The following is a 15,955-nucleotide window of genomic DNA, read 5'->3' on the forward strand; positions in this document are numbered from 1 at the left end:
TATGTATAAAGAAGAAAGAAAAAAAAAAAAACCACGGGTAGGTGGTATACAATTATGGATGGACGAGCGACTGCCGACACAGAGGTAGCTACAGCCGTGGACTACCGTACTGTGTCTGCTGCTAATATAGACTGGATGATAATGAGATGAAATCAATATATATTATATCACACTAGTACTGCAGCCGGACAGGTAGATATATTTATTATGTATGACTGATGACGGACCTGCTGGACACTGTCAGCTCAGCAGCACCGCAGACTGCTACAGTAAGCTACTATAGTAGTATGTATAAAGAAGAAAGAAAAAAAAAAACCACGGGTAGGTGGTATACAATTATGGATGGACGAGCGACTGCCGACACAGAGGTAGCTACAGCCGTGGACTACCGTACTGTGTCTGCTGCTAATATAGACTGGATGATAATGAGATGAAATCAATATATATATATATATAATATCACTAGTACTGCAGCCGGACAGGTAGATATATTTATTATGTAATGACTGATGACGGACCTGCTGGACACTGTCAGCTCAGCAGCACCGCAGACTGCTACAGTAAGCTACTATAGTAGTATGTATAAAGAAGAAAGAAAAAAAAAAAACACGGGTAGGTGGTATACAATTATGGATGGACGAGCGACTGCCGACACAGAGGTAGCTACAGCCGTGGACTACCGTACTGTGTCTGCTGCTAATATAGACTGGATGATAATGAGATGAAATCAATATATATATATATAATATCACTAGTACTGCAGCCGGACAGGTATATATATTTATTATGTAATGACTGATGACGGACCTGCTGGACACTGTCAGCTCAGCAGCACCGCAGACTGCTACAGTAAGCTACTATAGTAGTATGTATAAAGAAGAAAGAAAGAAAGAAAGAAAAAACACGGGTAGGTGGTATACAATTATGGATGGACGAGCGACTGCCGACACAGAGGTAGCTACAGCCGTGGACTACCGTACTGTGTCTGCTGCTAATATAGACTGGATGATAATGAGATTAAATCAATATATATATATATAATATCACTAGTACTGCAGCCGGACAGGTAGATATATTTATTATGTAATGACTGATGACGGACCTGCTGGACACTGTCAGCTCAGCAGCACCGCAGACTGCTACAGTAAGCTACTGTAGTAGTATGTATAAAGAAGAAAGAAAAAAAAAAACCACGGGTAGGTGGTATACAATTATGGATGGACGAGCGACTGCCGACACAGAGGTAGCTACAGCCGTGGACTACCGTACTGTGTCTGCTGCTAATATAGACTGGATGATAATGAGATGAAATCAATATATATATATATAATATCACTAGTACTGCAGCCGGACAGGTATATATATTTATTATGTAATGACTGATGACGGACCTGCTGGACACTGTCAGCTCAGCAGCACCGCAGACTGCTACAGTAAGCTACTATAGTAGTATGTATAAAGAAGAAAGAAAAAAAAAACCACGGGTAGGTGGTATACAATATTATATATATATTCTATACAATTATATATATATATATATATATATATTAAACTCACTGGTGGTGATTATTAAACTGGTGGTCAGGTCACTGGTCACACTATCAGCAACTTGCAAGTAGTACTCCTAAGCAGACAATCACAATATATATTATACTGGTGGTCAGTGTGGTCACAATGGCAGTGTGGCACTCTGGCAGCAAAAGTGTGCACTGTACGTTATATGTACTCCTGAGTCCTGCTCTCAGACTCTAACTGCTCCCCACTGTCAGTGTCTCCCCCACAAGTCAGATAATACAGTCACACTATCTATCACTTCAGCAAGTAACTACTAGTACTCCTCCTAATGCTCCCCAAAATTACTACTGTGTCTCTCTCTACTGTCTCACTCTCTTCTCTATAAACGGAGAGGACGCCAGCCACGTCCTCTCCCTATGAATCTCAATGCACGTGTGAAATTGGCGGCGACGCGCGGCTCCTTATATAGAATCCGAGTCTCGCGATAGAATCCGAGCCTCGCGAGAATCCGACAGCGGGATGATGACGTTCGGGCGCGCTCGGGTTAACCGAGCAAGGCGGGAAGATCCGAGTCGCTCGGCCCCGTGTAAAAAAAACTGAAGTTCGGGCGGATTCGGATTCCGAGGAACCGAACCCGCTCATCCCTAATATTTAGCTCATATGTCTCTCTGCTGTAGTATCATCTATTAATATGCATTCATTGATAGAAAATATGTTTACAGGTGTAGTGATAAAAGTGAAACAGTAAAATGTGCTTAGCTAGTATCTGTTATCTGCACGTTATCTCATTGACTACGCCTTGTAAGAGATAAAATAGATGGAGCAATCTAATTCTGATAGGACATTTACTTAGGAAAGTACAAGGCTTTGTAGAATCTATGTGTACTTTATCAGTTGATAAACTTATGCACCTATGAATTCCTTAAGTAAATTTAACTGCTGTTCTCATAATTTTGTATTTGCGAATTCTACATATGATTTCATGTACATTAATAATACAGTCTACTGGGACTTTTTAGTTGTAAAACAAAGTTACAGTAGCTTGGAATAGATACAGTAGTATTAGCTGTAAGAAATCAATTGACTACATAACCTCTTATACCAATCTATAAATGAAGTAGTACAGAGATGAGGCTGTAAAACTAGATATTGCCATCATCTTTTAGAACAACTGAATGCTTTTGGACAGTCAATCTGCCTTCTTTTACATATGGTCATGTAATATAGCATATATGGTGGATTAACAGCGAATAGAAAAAATATATATTACTGAATACTAGAGATGAGCGGGTTTGGTTCGTCGAGATCCGAACCCCCCCCCCCCCACCCCACCCCCCGAACTTCACCTATTTTACACGGGTCCGAGGCAGCCTCGGATCTTCCCGACTTGCTCGGTTAACCCGAACGAGGCCGAACGTCATCATCCCGCTGTCGGATTCTCGTGAGATTCGTATTCCTTATAAAAAGCCGCGCGTCGCCGCCATTTTCACTCATGCATTGGAGATTGAATGGAGAGGACGTGGCTACATTCTCTGCCTGAAAAGCAGTGTGCTGCAAATATCTGTGCTCAGTGTGCTGCAAATATCTGTGCTCAGTGTGCTGAAAATATCTGTGCTCAGTGTGCTGAAAATATCTACGTTCTCTGCCTGAAAATGCTCCATATCTGTGCTCAGTGTGCTGAAAATATCTGTGCTCAGCATGCTGCATTGTGGGGACCACCAGTATATAATTATAGTAGTACAGTACAGTAGGCCATTGCTGTATCTTGCAGCTCCATGTCAGACTCAGTTCTAGACAGTATCCTGATCATCAGTGCTCAATATCTGCTGCATTGTTGTGTGACCAGTATATAATATATATATATTATATATAGTATTACAGTGCAGCATTTTGGTGACCACCAGTATAGTAGTACAGTACAGTAGTCCATTGCTGTATCTTGCAGCTCTGTGTCACTTCAAGTATCCATATCTGTGCGGCATTGTTGTGAGCAGTATATATAGTAGTACAGTGCAGCATTTTGGTGACCAACAGCATATAGTTGTACAGTACAGTAGGCCATTGCTGTATCTTGCAGCACCGTGTCACTTCAAGTATCCATATCTGTGCTGCATTGTTGTGAGCAGTATATATAGTAGTACAGTGCAGCATTTTGGTGACCAACAGTATATAGTTGTACAGTACAGTAGGCCATTGCTGTATCTTGCAGCTCTGTGTCACTTCAAGTATCCATATCTGTGCTGCATTGTTGTGAGCAGTATATATAGTAGTACAGTGCAGCATTTTGGTGACCAACAGTATATAGTTGTACAGTACAGTAGGCCATTGCTGTATCTTGCAGCTCCGTGTCACTTCAAGTATCCATATCTGTGCTGCATTGTTGTGAGCAGTATATATAGTAGTACAGTGCAGCATTTTGGTGACCAACAGTATATAGTTGTACAGTACAGTAGTACAGTGCTCAGTGTCAGTGCTGCATTGTGGTGACCAGTATACTACAGTACAATAGTCCAGTGCTGTTCTCGCTGCTCAGTGTTAGTTCTCCGTAGTATCATCAGTGCTCAGTAAAATCAGTGCTCAGTATAATCAGTGATTGATCAGTATAATCAGTTCTCAGTATAATCAGTGCGCTGTTAGACGTGCGTCCGTTTTCCGCCATTAGTGCATTGGGATTAGGCAATTGATGAAGTTATTGTGTCCCCGGTACAAAATCCCATCTAGATTCCACTTCACTAGGCAGGCGATAGTGAGATTTTACCAATTAATATTAGTGATTTATAATTAATTATTAATTACAGTGATCTTGCCAAATGATTACAGTGATTTTGTCATTTTCTTCCAGTGATTTGGACCAATAATACCATTGATTAGAATTTAGAACGAATAATTCCTGTGATTTTGTCATTTTCTTCTAGTGATTTGGACCAATAATACCATTGATTAGAACGAATAATTCCTGTGATATTGAGGTGTTTGTGTCGCTTAGCTTAGCCATCCAGCGACCACAGTGCACCTCTTTTTCTCTTTTCTTTGCATCATGTGTTGTTTGGGGACTATTTTTTTAAGTGCCATCCTGTCTGACACTGCAGTGCCACTCCTAGATGGGCCAGGTGTTTGTGTCGGCCACTTGGGTCGCTTAGCTTAGTCATCCAGCGACCTTGGTGCAAATTTTAGGACTAAAAATTATATTGTGAAAGCGTGAGGTATTCAGAATAGACTGGAAATTAGTGGAAATTATGGTTATTGAGGTTAATAATACTATAGGATCAAAATTACCCCAATGATTTAAGCTGTTTTTGAGGGGTTTTTGAGAAAAAACACCCGAATCCAAAACACACCCGAATCCAACAAAAAAATTTAAGGGAGGTTTTGCCAAAACGCGTCCGAATCCAAAACACGGCCGCAGAACCGAATCCAAAACCAAAACACAAAACCCGAAAAATTTCCGGTGCACATCTCTACCGAATACTGAATCTAAAGAATTATTTTTTTTCTCCATCTACCACAACAGTATAATTCAATAGGGGCTGTAGTTGGCATCCCAACATATAGGATCCCGGCAGTCATAAGACCAGTGCCGGAATCCCAACACCTATCAGAAGCTGACGCCGGAATCCTGACAGCCGGAATCCTAAACGTAAGTATGCTGGATAGGCTTAAGCTGCGGGGGGGGGGGAGGTTTTGTGTTAGTCTGTGAGAGGGGAGGGTTAGGGTAACTGGGCATACACTATACAATTATCTGTCAGATAATCTGCCAGATCTGGCTGGTTGGAATGAAAATCTGGCACTGGATGAGAGCAATTGAGAATTGACCATTTGCTCCCAAACACTGGAAACCGGACAACAACTGTCGTTCATACAAATTGGTTAAATATGTGATTTAACCAATTTGTCTTAAAGACAGGTTTTGTTCATTTATCACTGTGTGGGAGCAAATGTTCGATTGTCATTTGCTCTCATACAGTACCAGATTTTCTTTCCAACCAGCCATATCTGGCAGATTACCTGCCAGATAATTGTATAGTGTATGCCCAGCATTAGGCTGCGTGGTAGAGTTAAGGTTAGGCTGCAAGAAAGGAGGTTTAGGGTTTGGCTGCGGGAAGGGAGGGTTAGGGGTAGTTTTTTAAGGTTAGTGTGTCACCCCTTTTACACCACCTGAAATATCCTGGGATTTTGCACAGCAGAGCACAAAATCCCAGGACTGCAGGCAGTGTAAAAGGGTCCTTCTCTTAAACCCCAGGGTCCACTTTCCTGGGAATCCAACCTGGCTTGTACTCAGGGTTGGATACGGGTAAGACCCGGGTAGTAGACGGTGTAAATGGGTAAGCCGGGTCAGTCGACCCGGCACCCATTTACAGCACGGCAAACCTACCATACCGCAGTGTCCGGCGGGCGGTCGGGAGGCTGGGGGGCACGGCACATGCTGTCTATGCAAACAGCGCGCGCCGTGCTGGTTGTCATGCAGCGGCTGGGGACATGGCACATGCTGTCTATGCAGACAGCAGCACCATGTCTGGTGCCTGGAAGCACCGCAGGCTGGGGGCAGCACAGCAGCTTCCAGATTGCTGGGCTTGCCCCCGGCGAGACGCTCCTTAGCACCAGTCTGCAGTGTTTCCCGGCGCTTGGAGATTACATCATCTCTATGCACCAGCCCACAAGAAACTGTACTCGGGTGCACTGCGGTATAAATGGGGGGAGTCCTGGGTCTGACCCGGCTTAGAACCGTGTTCCAAATCCTGGGTCAGACCTGGGATTTTGATAGTGGTATTAGTGTAGTTTCAAGCACCTGTTGGGATTTTGGCAGTCAGGATGTTGGTGTCAGTATTCTGACTGCTGGTATCCCGTACTCAACCCTTAAAGAGGATTATATGGAATACAAAAAGTTGATTTATTCTGCAAAGCCCTGACACTGACACTTTCCCCGCTAAGGGCGGTATCATTGGGTGCAAAAAATGGCAGTTTCATGCTTCTTTGCCTGTTTTTTTTAGGCAATCCTATTAGGATGCCCAATAAAAGAATTAAATCTCACACGAAAACACACACTTGTGCGTTTTCGTGTTTGCGTCACTGAAAAGCCGGCACTTATCTGGGATTTTGTTTTGCCTGCCTGAGGTATGTGAAACAAAATCTTCTATAAGCCACGCCTCATGTTGGCTTTTAAGGTACAATAGGATAGCCTGGGGTGAATCCATTAGCTGTGGTTAATTACCTTGGTTAATTGGATACCATCCTAATGCTTGCAACAATAGTGTACATTGCTTGTCTGTATTACTGTACATGTGTGACCTTAGGTCACGCATGCTCACAGCAAGGGGGGTGGTGGCAGTGGGATCTGAGTGATCTCTCTTCTCAATGTGGACCTACTGCCCTTAGGGATGCATCAGCCTCAGTGGGCTAAAACCCAGGGCCATCTTAATGTATAGGCACATTGGGCAGATGCCCAGGTTCTAGGGGCCTTTGAGCAGGGGTGGGTGTTGGTCACACAATCAGAGCAGTCAGGCAGCATTCTCTTGCTGCCTCCCAGCCTGTAGCCAGACAGTAAGTGGTTGTCAGCTTGCTGATTGGTGGATGATTGGTGCTATCTACTAATCAGCCATTCACTGTATGGAAGCATGTGGAGAGAAGGTGCGGGACTGCAGTAGTTGCATGTTATTATTTTTTTTGTTCCTGTGAATGAGTGTGTAGGGGCCCTAGCGTATTGCTTTGCTCAGGGCCTACAATGCTGTTAAGATGCCCTGCTAACATCATCTGATGATGGTATCAGGTCCCACAGAAAGCTCTAAAAATTGTCAGTTTTAAGTGTTTGAAGAAATTACAACCTAATGTGAATGCATGGGGACGGCATGCCTCATCAGGATTGTGTTAAAGTTATCAGTGATATTCCTGCTTGCGTTGCAGCAAAGGTGAATGGGTTCCTTACTTAAAACGGGATCAGTATGAGATCCCGGCAGTCGGGTTTCCGGCGTTCAGGAGACCGACGCCGGGAGCCCGACAGCTGGGATCCCGGAGGTGAACGCAGAGTGTCACCTTGCGGGCTTGCTGCACTCGCCACGCTTCGGGCCCGGTGGCGACCTTCGGTCGCCACAGGGTTCTATTCCCCTCTGGGTGATGGCGCCACCCTAGAGGGGTAACTAGCCGGCGGTCGGGACTTTGACCGCAGTTATTTGAACTAGTGTCGGGATTCCGGCGTCGGTATCCTGACCGCCGGGATCCCGACAGGAGGTAAATTGACTGCCTCCCCTTAAAACATGTGTTTGCAACTGCATAGATACTAAGTGATAATAAAATATGAGTGAAAAATAAAATAAAACACTAGTAAAATCCTGTATTTTGAGGCTTGTAGGTGAGGTCACTTAAAGTTCATATATATATTTTAAAGAAAGCATAGATAGAATATTTATGCGTTGGTTATGCAAGAAGACAAAAAACATCTGTAAGCAGGTTTTGCACAAACAGATTTCTGGAAAATGTCCTAGCATATTCTTTATCTGCTCACCCTTGACCTGTCATTTTCACTACTGACAGTAAACTTCATACAGAATCTATCCTGCATGCACTAGTAGTCTGACTCGTGACAACATCTCCTCTTCTCCTACACACCCACTTTTCACTGATAGGTCATTTATGAACTCTAGATGGAGAGAACCTTAGCCCTGTCAAGGATTGGCTGGCTGCAGCCAACTCCCACAGTGCAAAGTTAAAATACTGTACACGTAAGAAAAACACATACAGGATGCATGATGGTTGCAAATAAGCTGCCTTTCCGCACAAACATGTGCAGAGACCCCAATATCAATTTAAATACTGTACATGTAGAACTATATTTCTTACTGATATAAAGAAAACATACATGATTGATGACAAGTACATTTGCCTTTGAGGTAGCAAAGATTATTTATGTCATCTGGCTTGTGTTGCACATACAGCTACGAGGTCAGCTCCCGGTTAGAATGTATGAATGAATTCCTCACGGTATAATTAGATCATTTTTGTTTACTATTGCTTGGACTAAATCTATGTCACACCTGCAATGGAAAGGGAAAACGTGTAAAATTGTACAAAAGAACACTGCACTTGAATGAGCCATTCTCTAGCACTATCATTAATGCCTTCATTTGTGAAGGTATCCGGCTGATAGTCAATAGGTCGACATCAAATGGTCGACATGCATTTCTCTATCGTCCTAGTGGATGCTGGGGTTCCTGAAAGGACCATGGGGAATAGCGGCTCCGCAGGAGACAGGGCACAAAAAGTAAAGCTTTAGGATCAGGTGGTGTGCACTGGCTCCTCCCCATATGACCCTCCTCCAAGCCTCAGTTAGATTTTTGTGCCCGGCCGAGAAGGGTGCAATCTAGGTGGCTCTCCTAAAGAGCTGCTTAGAAAAGTTTAGCTTAGGTTTTTTATTTTACAGTGAGTCCTGCTGGCAACAGGATCACTGCAACGAGGGACTTAGGGGAGAAGAAGTGAACTCACCTGCGTGCAGGATGGATTGGCTTCTTTGGCTACTGGACATTAGCTCCAGAGGGACGATCACAGGTACAGCCTGGATGGTCACCGGAGCCTCGCCGCCGGCCCCCTTGCAGATGCTGAAAAGAGAAGAAGGTCCAGAATCGGCGGCAGAAGACTCCTCAGTCTTCTTAAGGTAGCGCACAGCACTGCAGCTGTGCGCCATTGCTCTCAGCACACTTCACACGGCAGTCACTGAGGGTGCAGGGCGCTGGGAGGGGGGCGCCCTGGGAGGCAATGTAAACCTATTTTTTGGCAAAAAATACCTCACATATAGCCTCCGGGGGCTATATGGAGATATTTAACCCCTGCCAGAATCCGTTGAAGAGCGGGAGACGAGCCCGCCGAAAAAGGGGCGGGGCCTATCTCCTCAGCACACAGCGCCATTTTCCCTCACAGAAAGGCTGGAGGGAAGGCTCCCAGGCTCTCCCCTGCACTGCACTACAGAAACAGGGTTAAAACAGAGAGGGGGGGCACTAATTTGGCGTTAGAAATATATAAAAAGATGCTATAAGGGAAAACACTTATATAAGGTTGTCCCTATATAATTATAGCGTTTTTTGGTGTGTGCTGGCAAACTCTCCCTCTGTCTCTCCAAAGGGCTAGTGGGTCCTGTCCTCTATCAGAGCATTCCCTGTGTGTGTGCTGTGTGTCGGTACGTGTGTGTCGACATGTATGAGGACGATGTTGGTGAGGAGGCGGAGCAATTGCCTGTAATGGTGATGTCACTCTCTAGGGAGTCGACACCGGAATGGATGGCTTATTTAGGGAATTACGTGATAATGTCAACACGCTGCAAGGTCGGTTGACGACATGAGACGGCCGACAAACAATTAGTACCGGTCCAGACGTCTCAAAAACACCGTCAGGGGTTTTAAAACGCCCGTTTACCTTAGTCGGTCGACACAGACACGGACACTGAATCCAGTGTCGACGGTGAATAAACAAACGTATTCCTTATTAGGGCCACACGTTAAGGGCAATGAAGGAGGTGTTACATATTTCTGATACTACAAGTACCACAAAAGAGGGTATTATGTGGGATGTGAAAAAACTACCTGTAGTTTTTCCTGAATCAGATAAATTAAATGAAGTGTGTGATGATGCGTGGGTTCCCCCCGATAGAAAATTATTGGCGGTATACCCTTTCCCGCCAGAAGTTAGGGCGCGTTGGGAAACACCCCTTAGGGTGGATAAGGCGCTCACACGCTTATCAAAAAATATCATATAAAAGTATATACACACATACTGGTGTTATACTGCGACCAGCGATCGCCTCAGCCTGGATGTGCAGAGCTGGGATGGCTTGGTCGGATTCCCTGACTAAAAATATTGATACCCTTGACAGGGACAGTATTTTATTGACTATAGAGCATTTAAAGGATGCATTTCTATATATGCGAGATGCACAGAGGGATATTTGCACTCTGGCATCAAGAGTAAGTGCGATGTCCATATCTGCCAGAAGATGTTTATGGACACGACAGTGGTCAGGTGATGCAGATTCCAGACGGCACAAAGGTGTATTGCCGTATAAAGGAAGAGGAGTTATTTGGGGTCGGTCCATCGGACCTGGTGGCCACGGCAACTGCTGGAAAATCCACCGTTTTTACCCTAAGTCACATCTCTGCAGAAAAAGACACCGTCTTTTCAGCCTCAGTCCTTTCGTCCCTATAAGAGTCATATTTGCCCAGGGATAGAGGAAAGGGAAGAAGACTGCAGCAGGCAGCCCATTCCCAGGAACAGAAGCTTTCCACCGCTTCTGCCAAGCTCTCAGCATGACGCTGGGAACGTACAGGACCCCTGGATCCTACAAGTAGTATCCCAGGGGTACAGATTGGAATGTCGAAACGTTTCCCCCTCGCAGGCTCCTGAAGTCTGCTTTACCAAGGTATCCCTCCGACAAGGAGGCAGTATGGGAAAAAATTCACAAGCTGTATTCCCAGCAGGTGATAATCAAATTACCCCTCCTACAACAAGGAAAGGGGTATTATTCCACACTATATTGTGGTACTGAAGCCAGAAGGCTAGGTGAGACCTATTCTAAATCTAAAAATATTTGAACACTTACAAAGGTTCAAATCAAGATGGAGTCACTCAGAGCAGTGATAACGAACCAGGAAGAAGGGGACTATATAGTGTCCCGGGACATCAGGGATGCTTACCTCCATGTCCCAAATTTGCCCTTCTCACTAAGGGTACCTCAGGTTCGTGGTATAGAACTGTCACTGTCAGTTTCAGACGCTGCCGTTTGGATTGTCCAAGGCACCCCGGGTCTTTACCAAGGTAATGGCCGAAATGATGATTATTCTTCGAAGAAAAGGCGTCTTAATTACCCCTTACTTGGACGATCTCCTGATAAGGGCAAAGTCCAGGGAACAGTTGGAGGTCGGAGTAGCACTATCTCGGATACTGCTACAACAGCACGGATGGATTCTAAATATTCCAAAATCGCAGCTGATCCTGACGACACGTCTGCTGTGCCTAGGGATGATTCTGGACACAGTCCAGAAAAAGGTGTTTCTCCCGGAAGAGAAAGCCAGGGAGTTATCCGAGCTAGTCAAGAACCTCCTAAAACCAGGAAAAGTGTCAGTGCATCATTGCACAAGGGTCCTGGTAAAAATGGTGGCTTCCTACGAAGCAATTCCATTCGGCAGATTTCACGCAAGAACTTTTCAGTGGGATCTGCTGGACAAATGGTCCGGATCGCATCTTCAGATGCATCAGCGGATAACCCTATATCCAAGGACAAGGGTGTCTCTCCTGTGGTGGTTACAGAGTGCTCATCTTCTAGAGGGCCGCAGATTCGGCATTCAGGATTGGATGCTGGTGACCACGGAGGCCAGCCCGAGAGGCTGGGGAGCAGTCACACAAGGAAAAAATTTCCAGGGAGTGTGATCAAGTCTGGAGACTTTTCTCCACATAAATATACTGGAGCTAAGGGTAAATTTATAATGCTCTAAGCTTAGCAAGACCTCTGCTTCAAGGTCAGCCGGTATTGATCCAGTGGGAAAAACATCACGGCAGTCGCCCACGTAAACAGACAGGGCGGCACAAGAAGCAGGAGGGCAATGGCAAAAACTGCAAGGACTTTTCGCTGGGCGGAAAATCATGTGATAGCACTGTCAGCAGTGTTTCATTCCGGGAGTGGAAACTGGGAAGCAGACTTCCTCAGCAGGCACGACCTCCACCCGGGAGAGTGGAAACTTCATCGGGAAGTTTTTCCACATGATTGTGAACCGTTGGGAAATACCAAAGGTGGACATGATGGCGTCCCGTCTGAACAAAAAACGGGACAGGTATTGCGCCAGGTCAAGAGACCCTCAGGCAATAGCTGTGGACGTTCTGGTAACACCGTGGGTGTACCAGTCGGTGTATGTGTTCCCTCCTCTGCTTCTCATACCTAAGGTACTGAGAATTATAAGACGTAGAGGAGTAAGAACTATACTCATGGCTCCGGATTGGCCAAGAAGGACTTGGTACCCGGAACTTCAAGAGATGCTCACAGAGGACTTATGGCCTCTGCCGCTAAGAAGGGACTTGTTTCAGCAAGTACCATGTCTGTTCCAAGACTTACCGCAGCTGCGTTTGACGGCATGGCGGTGGAACGCCGGATCCTAAGGGAAAAGGCATTCCGGAAGAGGTCATTCCTACCCTGGTCAAAGCCAGGAAGGAGGTGACCGCACAACATTATCACCACATGTGGCGAAAATATGTTGCGTGGTGTGAGGCCAGGAAGGCCCCACGAAGAAATTTCAACTCGGTCGATTCCTGCATTTCCTGCAAACAGGAGTGTCTATGGGCCTCAAATTGGGGCCCATTAAGGTTCAAATTTCGGCCCTGTCGATTTTCTTCCAGAAAGAATTGGCTTCAGTTCCTGAAGTCCAGAAGTTTGTCAAGGGAGTATTGCATATACAACCCCCTTTTGTGCCTCCAGTGGCACTGTGGGATCTCAACGTAGTTCTGGGATTCCTCAAATCACATTGGTTTAAAACCAGTCAAATCTGTGGATTTGAAGCATCTCACATGAAAAGTGACCATGCTCTTGGCCCTGGCCTGGGCCAGGCGAGTGTCAAATTGGTGGGTTTTTTCTCAAAAAAGCCCATATCTGTTTGTCCATTCGGACAGGGCAGAGCTGCGGACTCGTCCCCAGTTCTCTCCCTAAGGTGGTGTCAGTGTTTCACCTGAACCAGCTTATTGTGGTGCCTTGCGCCTACTAGGGACTTGGAGGACTCCAAGTTGCTGGATGTTGTCAGGGCCCTGAAAGTATAGGTTCCAGGACGGCTGGAGTCAGGAAAACTGACTTGCTGTTATCCTGTATGCACCCAACAAACTGGGTGCTCTTGCTTCTAAGCAGACTATTGCTAGTTGGATGTGTAATACAATTCAGCTTGCACATTCTGTGGCAGGCCTGCCACAGCCAAAATATGTAAATGCCCATTCCACAAGGAAGGTGGGCTCATCTTGGGCGGCTGCCCGAGGGGTCTCGGCTTTACAACTTTGCCGAGCGGCTATTTAGTCAGGGGCAAACACGTTTGTAAAATCCTACAAATTTGATACCCTGGCTAAGGAGGACCTGGAGTTCTCTCATTCGGTGCTGCAGAGTCATCCGCACTCTCCCGCCCGTTTGGGAGCTTTGGTATAATCCCCATGGTCCTTTCAGGAACCCCAGCATCCACTAGGACGATAGAGAAAATAAGAATTTACTTACCGATAATTCTATTTCTCGGAGTCCGTAGTGGATGCTGGGCGCCCATCCCAAGTGCGGATTATCTGCATTACTTGTACATAGTTACAAAAATCGGGTTATTATTGTTGTGAGCCATCTTTTCAGAGGCTCCGCTGTTATCATACTGTTAACTGGGTTCAGATCACAGGTTGTACAGTGTGATTGGTGTGGCTGGTATGAGTCTTACCCGGGATTCAAAATCCTTCCTTATTGTGTACGCTCGTCCGGGCACAGTATCCTAACTGAGGCTTGGAGGAGGGTCATATGGGGAGGAGCCAGTGCACACCACCTGATCCTAAAGCTTTACTTTTTGTGCCCTGTCTCCTGCGGAGCCGCTATTCCCCATGGTCCTTTCAGGAACCCCAGCATCCACTACGGACTCCGAGAAATAGAATTATCGGTAAGTAAATTCTTATTTTTGTTTCCATGGTCAAAAGGTCAACAAGGTTCAAATGGTCAACATGACAATGGCCGACACATGGAAAGGTCGACATGAGTAATTTTTTTAAACAATTTCATCCACATTGACTTGGGAATAGCAATCTGTGCCAAGCGGGGCACCTTGCCCAAAGCTTGTGAGCCATGCGAGGGGACACGGTACACTAATTAGGGTTCCACATGCTGAAAGGTAAAATTTGACATAAAAAAAATCTAAAACTCAAGTAGACCTTTTCATGCGTCAACCATTTTCATATCGACCTTTTGACCATGTTGACCTTGTGCATGTTACCTATTTGGTGTCAATCTAGATATTGTTGACCTTTTGACTGGCGACCCATTGACCCATAACCTATGTGAAAGCCTCACACAGAGCCGGCCATAGGCATAGGCAAACTAGGCAATTGCCTAGGGCATTTTATATGCCTAGGAGCATCAGCAGCTTCTGATTAAAATGATATGCGGCATGCCTATATTCTGTGTGTAGCATTTCATATGCAGATACAGCCACAGTCTCACACAGTATATAGGCATGCCGCATATCATTTTAATCAGCAGAAGCTGCTTGTGTATCCTAGCCACATAGCAATGCAGATAAGATGCATTTTCATAAAAAAAAAGTGCCCAACGATAGCATTGAGGCAAGATTTATGAGGACACATCTGTATCCAAGCAGAGGCAGAGGTCACAGTGTTAGTGGCGGTGTGGGTGCTGTGTGCATGTGAGTGGGTTGGTTGTGCAGTAGTGTTCAGAATATGTGTAAGGAGCATTGTGTGTGTCATGTAAAAATGCATTAATAATGTGCAACATATGTGTAAGGGGCACTATGTCATTATATGTATAAGTGCATTAATGTGCGGCATATGTGTAACAGGGTACTACTGTATGTGTGTCATTAAGTGTATAGGGGCACTAATAATGTGCAGCAAATGTGTAGGGGGCACAATGTGTGTCACTGTGTGTATAATAGGATTTTAATACCTACCGGTAAATCCTTTTCTCTTAGTCCGTAGATGATGCTGGGGACTCCAAAAGGACCATGGGGTATAGACGGGATCCGCAGGAGACATGGGCACTTTAAGACTTTAAATGGGCGTGAACTGGCTCCTCCCTCTATGCCTCTCCTCCAGACCTCAGTTGTAGCAACTGTGCCCAGAGGAGACGGACATTTCGAGGAAAAGGATTTTGTTAAACTAAGGGTGAGATACATACCAGCTCACACCACAACACACCGTACAACATGGCATTTCAATAAACCCAGTTAACAGCATGAACCAACGAGATCAGCAACAGGCTGAACCTTACCAAAACACAACCTTTGTGTAACATAAGCAATAACTATATACAATTACTGCAGATAGAGTCCGCACTGGGACGGGCGCCCAGCATCCTCTACGGACTAATAGAAAAGGATTTACCGGTAGGTATTAAAATCCTATTTTCTCATACGTCCTAGAGGATGCTGGGGACTCCAAAAGGACCATGGGGATTATACCAAAGCTCCAAACCGGGCGGGAGAGTGCGGATGACTCGGCAGCACCGATTGAGCAAACAGGAGGTCCTCATCAGCCAGGGTATCAAACTTGTAGAACTTTGCAAAAGTGTTTGACCCCGACCAAGTAGCTGCTCGGCAAAGCTGTAAAGCCGAGACACCTCGGGCAGCCGCCCAAGACAAGCCTACCTTCGTAGTGGAATGGGCTTTCACCAATTTCGGTAACGGCAAACCAGCCGTAGAATGAGCCTGCTGAATCGTATTACAGATCCAGA

Source organism: Pseudophryne corroboree, chromosome 3 (assembly GCF_028390025.1).
Source record: "Pseudophryne corroboree isolate aPseCor3 chromosome 3, aPseCor3.hap2, whole genome shotgun sequence".
NCBI lineage: Eukaryota > Metazoa > Chordata > Amphibia > Anura > Myobatrachidae > Pseudophryne > Pseudophryne corroboree.